The sequence below is a fragment of the Pollicipes pollicipes genome, unplaced genomic scaffold (genome assembly GCF_011947565.3).
Source record: "Pollicipes pollicipes isolate AB1234 unplaced genomic scaffold, Ppol_2.1 Scaffold_4002;HRSCAF=4701_pilon_pilon_pilon, whole genome shotgun sequence".
Taxonomy (NCBI): Eukaryota; Metazoa; Arthropoda; class Thecostraca; order Pollicipedomorpha; family Pollicipedidae; genus Pollicipes; species Pollicipes pollicipes.
In genome coordinates, this window is record NW_023596420.1 from 29291667 (window position 1) to 29302005 (window position 10339).

The 10339-nt window shown below is 53.2% G+C and overlaps 1 long non-coding RNA gene across 1 annotated transcript; it reads right to left on the bottom strand.

The window, feature by feature from the left end:
* Window positions 1-4850: 4850 nt before the first annotated feature.
* LOC119093691 (uncharacterized) lies at window positions 4851-7980 on the bottom strand. The gene is made up of 3 exons (XR_005093659.1): window positions 7890-7980; window positions 7186-7298; window positions 4851-5089 (listed from the first exon to the last, which is right to left on the bottom strand). It is a non-coding gene; the product is annotated as an uncharacterized LOC119093691 (long non-coding RNA).
* Window positions 7981-10339: the final 2359 nt, after the last annotated feature.

Consider the following 10339-nt stretch of genomic DNA (forward strand, 5'->3'; position numbering starts at 1 on the left):
GTGTTTTTGCAGCTATTTATTTATCCAGAAGACAGATTATTAACACGGCGCCTGCCGTCTGGTGGCGCTGGCAGTGGCCGAAACTTTTCGATTTTACGGAAGCTGCAACCCAGACCATCCTTGCCCTTGCTCTCGAGGTTGCGGGCGGGCATGTTCAAGCCTTTTGATGTAATTTGTTTCAAACTTACATTCTGAAAAAAATGAATGCTCTCAGGCAAACATGGCATGACCTTGCTCGTTTCTAAAAGTCATTTCGTCCCACCCTATTCAACAATAATGAGACACCCATTTACTCAATAATGAGACCCCTTATTTCCTCCGGGCAAGGGGCCTCTTGAGTAGAACACCAGTGGTACGTTACTGTTTTCGGTCAAGGGCTGAAGGCCCATTACGTCCCATCGCTAAGTGTCTTCTGGCTATGGTGGTACGGGGTGGGATCGCCTGGTCGATCCGGAGGCCATTGAAAGGATGTATCATATCACGTTCATGTATCATATCACGTATCACATTGTTCCCATCCCTGACACGGGAGGCCTTCTGACCCGCGCAGTTGGCTCCGGGTCAGCACAGGAACCGTCATTGACGCAACAACATCTAGACTCCAGTTCCGTGTTTTCTGTGTTCTTCAGAGATATTGATTTCTCCCTACTGTATACTGTAGACTTGAGGTTCATAATTTGCATTAACGTGGCTAACCCATGTTCATCTTAAAATGCTCAAGATCCTGTCAGAGCTGATTACTTACAACAACATTGCGTAATATGGTCTTGAACACGCGAGCTCGTAAGTCGTAGCAATAACAGCCTCGACACCCGGCGTTGCAGTCTCCAGGCCGTGCGGCGTTGGTCTTGCGGCTGTAACTCTAAGCGATGGCCAACGAGCAAACGAAAAAGGTAACGCATCTTAAGGGAGATGGCTGGTGAACTAGGTAAATCGCCATGGATGTTTAATGTAGTGCAAAAGTAAGCCGAATGCAACCTTAATCTTAAACGTGGGGGGCCAGTTAACATTGCTGCCCCCTCCCCCCCACCTTGAAAAGTGTGGGGGGGGGGGGCTGTCCTGGTCAGCCACGAATTCTATCATAGCATGGTACGCTGTCACGCACATTGCTGTGCACTTGAGTGTGCCTCAGAGCTTATCACACAAAGCCAAAATCTTTCACACCAGATCTGCGCAACACTGCGGGCGACACGTCATTCAGAGGTCCCGTCAAATGAAGAGACGCGGCAGTTGACAACGGCAAACACTTTTAATGGGAGATTCGTTCCTGCCAAGCTCTAAAGGGACTCATTCGATGACGGCTGCGCGCTTCCATCAACAGCGACCGCGCTGATCTGATGGTGTTTCGTCGGGCTGATGCTGTCCTACCCAGCGGCAATAGCCACTAACTTGGCCGTCATCACTGGCACGGGCCGTCGGTATTGGCACGGGTTGTCACTGACGCTGGCCGTCGACACTGGCACTGGCCGTCGGCACGGGCACGTGGCACGGGCCGTCGGCACGAGGCACGGGCCGTCGACACTGGCACTGGCCGTCGGCACGAGGCACGGGCCGTCGACACTGGCACTGGCCGTCGGCACGTGGCACGGGCCGTCGACACTGGCACTGGCCGTCGGCGCTGGCACGAGGCACGGGCCGCTGACACTGGCACTGGCCGTCAGCACTGGCACTGGCCGTCGGCGCTGGCACGAGGCACGGGCCGTCGACACTGGCACTGGCCGTCGGCACGGGCACGTGGCACGGGCCGTCGGCACGAGGCACGGGCCGTCGACACTGGCACTGGCCGTCGGCACTGGCACGAGGCACGGGCCGTCGACACTGGCACTGGCCGTCGGCACTGGCACGAGGCACGGGCCGCTGACACTGACACGGGCCGTCGGCACCGGCTCTGGCCGTCGTCCCTGGCACTGGCCGTCGCCATTGGTGCGGGCCGTCACGACCGCTGCTGCAGCGTTCCGTGTCACCTAGTTGGAGGCTTTAACGGGGAAGATGCCCTCTACCGAATCCACCTGCTTCCCATGGGGCAGTGTCCATGCATACCTGCTACCCGTCCCCAACCAGGTGTACGTGCCATCAATCATCCGTTGGCATCTTTTTCGCATGTGCTCTACATTTCGAAAGAAAAAATCGGGTAGGGCGGCACTGATCCTTTTTGCTTTTATTTTTACGAGTGTAGGATGAATGAAATCAATTTGGACTACAAAACGCGAGCTGCAGCATTTCGTGATATCTTCCCAAGCACATACTATGTACTTCGGCAACGTCTATCCGCGTATCGTATCGTATCCACGGCACGTACCCATGTCCCTAATTTCCTCCACATCCGTCAAGCCCAGCCAGTTGCACAAGGTATATGTGGATATTAATGTGTTTACCCAACTCGTATAGCTCACGCACTGCTATCTAATAAGCCAAGTGCACTTTGCGACCTGTGTCAATGGTTGGCCAAACCACGGCCAAAGCGCGATGTTCCGGCACAAATAAAGTCGGCCACAAAACCTGGCCAGCGACAAATATTTCTGGCGCCACACAGCAAAAATCCCGCGTCTACTGCGAGCGCGGCCGCCAGGTCGGATCAGGCTGGCGGCGTCGTAGAGCAGCCATCATTCAGCCCTGCGACCGGTGCGCGTTGGAACAAACATCTTGAAGAACATGAACCTCAAGAGCGAACTCGCCGAGCTTTGTCCCGACGAATTCACTCAAATGACCTTAAATGCCCAGCCAAACCTGTCTTGTGCGCACTGAACGGCTGTAAGCTTCTTGGTGCCATCGTGTCAAACTATGGCCATGACTGACCGGAATGGCAAGCGCATAATGTGTGCCCCACCTGGAGTACACAGTGAGCACGTGAACACGTGGAGAATAGAGTCGCACCAGCACGTGCGGAACGACATTCGGGGGCCACAACCTTGCTCCGTGTGTGCCTTCACGCCTGCCCCTCGCCCTGTGAAGCGAGGCACTCCACTACAAGCGATAAATTACACGACGAGCGGCCGTTATGGAACGGAATTGGTGGTCGTTCAGGACAATACATGTGGTGTAGGACGCCTCAGCAGAACATACTTTATTGCAAAACAAGACAACAAAAACATGTTTCATGGAAATGACTCGCCGCTCACATGGCCATGCGTCGTGGTCCAGCGAAAGATGCATGACCGACAGATCAAGGTCAAGGTATAAAATCAGCGCACCCTTAAGCGTTCGGTTAAATTCACGATGAGTGGATCCTCTTGACCAGCGAACGCCATAATCACAACACTTAATCCCATGTCGGCCGCGAAGCGTACATCGCATGTCAATCGCTAAAACAACAAGCCAAGCATTGTGACGTCGGTAGAGATGACTCACTTCAACGCGCTGTCTTCAGAAGGGGATCGACCAGCCGCACCGTGCGTTATTTACTAAACGGGTGACACAGGCAAACAGCCTCAGCTTCTGGTCGCCTTCCACACCCCGCCCTTACGAATGCCGAATGCCACTTCTTCCAGTCATCAGCATCACGCTTCCCACTTCCAGTTGAACCACTTGAAGACGGTGTTGACGTGGTAGTAGATGTCGAAGTAGTTCGACTCCGGGAAGGCGCGCGAGCAGCCGATGCACACCTGCTCGCGCAGATGGCGCAGCTGCTCGCGTGAGGGTGTCGCCGACCGGCGCCGGGGGCCGCCCGGCGGCGGCAGCGCCCCGTCCCCCCGGCACGGCCGCATCAGCTCGTCGTACTCCTGGTGCCAGGCGGAGACGGCCGTCTGCCGGGGCGACTCCTGCTGACCGGCACGCTCCCGCCGCCAGCGCTTCCATATCGGCGTGCGGGCCTCCGCGCAGTCCTTTGGTGCGATCCCTTTGGGAGGCGTGGTGCACCTGGCCACGGCGAAACTCTCTTCAGTGGATGGACAGGATGGGGTTCTGCAGCGTGTATGTTCAGCTAGAGCTCCGGCGTGCCGTTCGCCGCGACAAGCCTCGGATGACTCGCTCGGCTCGTCTGTTGCGCAGCTCCCAACGGCAGGTACGCCGGGCTCGCTGGTCCCGCACCCCTCCTCGACGTCTCCACTACACTCGCTCGTGACGTAGTCCGCTATGCCGGTGAGCGCGAACTGGCAGCCGGGGCTGGTCTCCTGCCCCTCCGAGTTCGCGGCATCCCCGCCAGGGTCGCCACCGTCGCCGTCGTCGCTCGCCGCCCGGCCAGCCGTCGATTCCGACGCCCCCAGCGGTGCTCCGTGACCACCGTCAGGGGTCGGTGGCTCGCGGCGCTCGGGGGACGCCTGCCGCGGCGAGCCGGCGGTGTCGGGCGGGAGGCGCCGGGCCGCCGCCAGTGGGCAGCCCTCCGCCGCGTTCAGCGTCTGGAAGTAGTGGAACAGCTTCTCGTACCGCTGGCGGGACGCCCGGACCTCATCGGCACCACCGGCCGCCTTTAGGCCACCGGCGTCTCCGTCGTTAGCTCCAGACCACTCAGACCAGGTTTCGGTGGACTTGGTGCTCGCGGTGGACTCAGAGGTCCTGGTGGACTCGGCGCTCGCGGTGGACTCCGCTGGCTGGCTGGCGGCAGCGAAGCCCATTTCAGACCTGGCCGTGCTCCTGTCGTGGGCGAAGTCTGACATGACCTCGGGAGACTGCACCCACCCAGACAAGGTCGACCCGAGGATAGCGTCAAGCTCCTCCGAGGACGACCCGCGAGACAGCGAATCAGACAGCTGCGTCCCATGTGACATCTCTGCCAGTGCCTCGTCAGCTGCCGGCTCTGATGGCGCCTCGTCAGGTGGCGACTCTGACGTCACCTCGCCAGTAGTCGACTCTGACGTCACCCCGCCAGCCATAGACTCTGACGTCACCTCGCCAGCTGTAGACTCTGACGTCACCTCACCAGCTGTAGACTCTGACGTCACTTCACCAGCCGGCGACTCTGACGTCACTCCGTCAGCTGGCGACTGGGGCGACGGGCTGCGTGTCAGCCCGGGGCTCGGTGGCTCCAGCGCGGCGGTGTGGTTTGAGGCCGGGCAGCCCTCTCGGAGCTCCTCGGCCGCTGGAGCTGGCGAGTCTCGCCAGCCGAGGCCGGTGGCAGAGCTCAGCTCACAGACGACGCGCAGCGGCGGCTGACCTGTGTGAAGTCAGGCGCGCTCAGTACGCGTGCGCGCGTACTGGCGGACACGGCAGTATAAGCGTGTTTTGCGTAAGGGCCTCCGAGTCAAATGGAAGACTGCGCCAGTATATCGAGCAGGGGCAGATGTGTCGTTGGCAGAAAGCAGACATGGCATGATACCAGCAAACGATCATTATGCGTGCTTTGTGCGTGGAAGTTGATCACCATGAGTCATTTGTAAGGAAGCGGGTCTGCCGGTACAGTGCATTGTGTGCTGGGTTGCGCATCACCCACGTACGTGCGTGACTGGCTGTAACACCGACTGAGTATTCACCCGTTGGGGACCTGGTCTCCTTAAATGGCGAACTCAGTGTACGCAAGAACAGCAATGGTCCGGTCTGGCCTTAAAGCTCGTGAGGTCTGGGCGAGGAATGGCTCGCTGAACTTAAATTGAACTGGCAACTCTTTGAAAAACAACCATACATTTTAGACCGAGAATTCGGATCTTGCGCTAGTTCAAGATTACAGAAAATTGCCAAAAAGCCGAAAGGAATTTGTCTACAACAACCTGTGACACTACCCTCACGACAGTGTATGGATACAAGGCTTTAAAAAACATTGAAAGGATGACTTTGGGATCAAAGTGCTCGCTCGGGATACCTTACTGGGAAGCCCAATGCCACCACTTCAGAAGGGGGGGGGGTAGATTAGGGAGGGGCAGGGGGCACCCGTCCCAAATTTCTATCAACACTTAACATTAATTATATGATGGTGAATAAAAAGAAACTAGATCAAAATCACGTTGACTCTCCCCTGCTCCCACAGACGTTCCGTCGCCATTGCACTTCAATCAACATTCAGTTCAGCTCAGTTCATTCATTCATCAATTTCAGTCCAACTGCCACGCAACGGTTTGGCACGGACGCCCATATTGCCGCCATCGACAGTCCATTGGAACCTCGGCTTACGGCCAGCTGGCCGTCAATGGTAGGCCACTTGGGCGCGATTACGGGGGAGGTTCCGCGCGCCTGCCACACATTGGCCATAGTGTCAGATGCTCCACCGAGGTGCAGGGACGAACAGACAATGTCGGCCATTGACGTCCACGTTATTTTGTCCAGACTAAAAACAAAATAGAAGGCATGAACTTTCAAACAAGCAACGAACAATTGTGTTATTGCCAAATGTAAACCGAATGACAGGGAAGTGAGGGTCTCGCCAAGGGACTAGGTTAGGTTAGGTTAGGTTAGGTTAGGTTAGGTTACTTGCTCTTCTCTGAAAACGGTCGGCTCATGCAGGCAGTTTTCAGCGCTGGATAGCCTCATACTGTCATACTTAAACACCACACTAATAACGTCATACTAACGTAATTATAACGATCTGCTCATGCAGGCGGTTTTTCGGAGCTGGGTAGCGTCATACTTTTTCACACTTTAACGGCATGGTTCTAACGTTATACCAACGTTATACTTTGGATAACATCATCTTTGGGGTGAATGCGTCATATATTTCTACATTCACCGCTACATCGCACAAGATATGCTTTTTTCTTCCATCTCCCGTCTGCTCGCGCCGAGCATTTTTCAGAGAAGAGAAGATTAGCACGAGGAATTTCGGTTGCATGTCTGGATACGCGGCTTATGGCGGCCTGAAACGCGCTTAATTTTGCTATCTCTACATTACGTTGATCAGCGTTGGAACTGCATTGTATTGCCTAGCTTTCCAGCAGCCTCCTAGTACTTATGTACAGCAAGCATTGCCTAGTTTCTTTCCATGTCACGTTTTGGACTCAATACCAAATTTCTCCAGAGATGGGAGACGGTTGCTCCTCTGCGATGCCTCCCCGCTTCCTCCATCCTTGTGATGTTGTCAGAGCATTATGATAACACGCCACAGAAACGGTTGTCCAATGAGGATGTTCTGCGATATTTTGCGTACATTCGCACAACCCCATAGCACCTTCATGCCGGTATTTTTGTTCGTCAGGAAGGTGCATACACCATAGTTCAGACACTGCTCGGTCTGAGTAGTATCAATGCTACCTTCCTTCCATGTTCCAAGGACATGTGGGGAAATGAAAGCATGACGGAAAGGTCGACAACAGGACACATTACCGTGCTGTTGGTCCGCAGGGAGTCCGTGCAGTCCGTAGTTGGTTGGCAAGCTTAGCAGCATGTTCTCTACGACTCACTCTTACGTCTGGCCGCGCCGTATGTTCTTTGCAGAGCTGAAAGTACGAAGAGTGCAAAGTGAAAGCCGCGTGTTTCGGTCCAACGCTTGTATTCCCGCGATTTGCCATTGTGCGCGTGCGGGCAGACGCACGCGGACGCATACACGCTGCCGAGGTCAGGCGCTAGAATTCAAGTCATCACGCAATACGCATGTACACATAAGTATCTCAGTTAACTCACTTCAACGTGACCACAGTTAAGGGCGTTTACGGTATGTTGGTTCGGTGCATTTGATGCGTGATTGTGAGTAGATTTCTTTGCTGACAATAGACAGTCCTCAACATACCATAAGGTACCTGTTAGTAAAGCAACGTTATCAGGCAAGCATTGGCTATGCTGCATTGCCATTGTTTGTTTGATGACGTCGTTTAACCAGCACCTACAGGTATATTGAAGGCCGAGTATCGTTCACGCAACAACTCTTATGATTCATAATACTGAATAACCAAAAGATAATAGCCTTTTCTGTTTACATCACGTTTGGTGCGGAGGCCATTTAAACAACATGAGGCATAACATGCATCTTTGAGGAGCACATGCAAAGCTATTAACGCTGAAAAGGAATTGAACACGTCCACGACACTTACCCTGCAGCCGCCTGATGCTCCTGCGCGCAGTGGTGCGAGAGAGATCACCCTGCCGGCACGCTGCCAACCACTGCCCTTGACCGGGGTCACGCCGCCAAGGTCATCGCTCTGCCGCGGGGCAGCCGGCCAAGAAACGAGGCAGCCAATCGCAGGACGACTCTGACCGGCGCGAAAACGCGGAACTTCAGCCTGCGGAATGGCCTACAAATCTGTCGGGACGCGTTGCAACAGAGACCTGTCTTGTCTTCCGAGTTCATGATGTCATTATAATCCCGGGAGGCTGTCGGAGGGATGCACAGAGGCGTTCAGGCCCTTTACGCTGTTTCCCATGTCTTACCCCAGAACAACTGAACAGCTCAAACTTTCATGAGCTGAACCGTGAATAACATACAACTGGTTTCGAAATTTCAAATTTGTCCTCGGCCTTATGTTGGCTTTGGCTGGAAAACAATCCAAATGGCTATCACTCCGTGGCCCTCTCAACGTAAAAGGACGTATGCTGTCCTATGCCGGCGGAAAAGTCTGATCACAGTTTTGTAGCGTCTCCTCAACACATTATGTTATCACTTAGCCAACTAGCCACATTATGTATCAGTCTATACACGCGTGTTTGTTCAGAATGAAAAGCTTTGCAGGATGGTTTTCATGGATTTTTTGCCCCACGGCAATTTTTTTTGTTTTCTTTTTGTTTGCAAAAATATGATATCAGGGAGTAAACACCTCAACGGTACACTAATTGGGAATCACAAATTTCACACAATCCTGCTAGGTCTACACCACTACAGTTTATGGTGTAGTCTTAAGCGCAGTCAAGCATTCTCTGACAAGTTACGTTTCGACCGGGAAAGGCGACTGCGGCATGAGCCTGATCAACTTGACCTAGGCGAAGGCCAGCACGTGACATACTGCAGCTGCGTCGAGCGTCTTCTGCGTCACCACCAACCGGAGCGAGCTTTCAGCCCCCGTCGCGCAATGAAACTGTGTTCAGCTATGGCTTAACAGGCGGACACGGTCATGAAAAGACGATCAAGTTTGACGACTTCAGGGATGCACATTATGACTCATATTGCACATTATGACTCGTATTATGCGCATTATACCACGTATTATGACTCAGATCGTGGAGCACAGAAAGGTGGACCTGTATTTGCCCCCCCCCCCCCGGCAAATCGCAAAAGGGTGGTCACCTCTTGCCCCTCTGGTGGTGCTGCCCAGAAGCTCTCCGTAGGGCTGGTATACGCAGCTTCTGCGCGACCAGGAATAACATAATTGCGTGCTTTCATGTAAAATACAGATTAAAACGCGCCGGAGTGGCCGGTTGGATACCCTTTGCCCGGGTAGGGGTCGATTTGACCCCCAAGATCTCAGAACCTAAGGAAACTGCAGACACTAAATTCACAGGATATGTTAGCCTATACTTGAACTTATTTGGGCCACACTTTGCGGTCACACTATAAAATACATTTTAAAGCTGCTGCAAAAAAACACTACGTTGAAAGTGGTGATAACGCTAATAGTCATTGACGGGGTGGGAGAGCATGCGAAAATAGCACCCGTGCTTGGGGAATTAGGAATGTTGCATTGTAATAGGTGTACTACAAGCCAATGGCAGTTTAAACCTAACCTTAAAAAAAACATAATATCAATAGGCTGTGGGCACATAATGATCCAATCACCTCCTAATCCGGCTTTAGACTCAAGACAGGAAAGACGTTGAATGTGCTCGGCCAGTAAAGGGGAATATCGCCGAGCGGTCTCTTGAAATTTAGTAGCATCGTGCAAGCATTTGTAGAAATGTAGTCTTGCGGATGTGAGGGGGCTTCAGCAAGGTCAGAAACTCGGGAATATGGTCCTCGTAGTGAAAATATGTGCGAATAACAGATGTTCTCCTGCAAGAAGGCTGGTAGGATAGGAGGAACTGTCCCCCCCCCCCCCCCTGTTCGACATGTCTCCTCCTATCGAGGGGAATGCGCTCCCCTTGTCCGCTCGATGGTGCCATCTCTGTATACCACACACAATGTTATGGAATGAAGCATAATCACGCCTGGTCAAGTGCGCCACTTGAAGAAGGATATACGCTAATGATGTTTTATTGTTACTGACCTGTCTTTATTGAAGGTCCAACATTGCGCAGGTTATTTTTCACCGGTGTTGATTACAGTCTGCCCAGCACTGTTGGACATTGTTGTTTTTTTCGTGAATACAAAATATTCAAATCGCTCGACCCATTTTAACGGCGTATTTGCCTCATTGCTAGGACACTTTACCTGCTGATTTGCATCGTTCAGTTTTCCCACGCATTCGTAACAGGTTTCTCGAATATACTGTCAACATTAAAAGGCTTCAACTGTTCATAATCATCTGTTAACTTAACAAAACCTTTCGAAACAAAGTGAATGACTTAAATGTCTCAAAGCGGCTGGATGCCGCACACGGTTTGGCGAATCTGT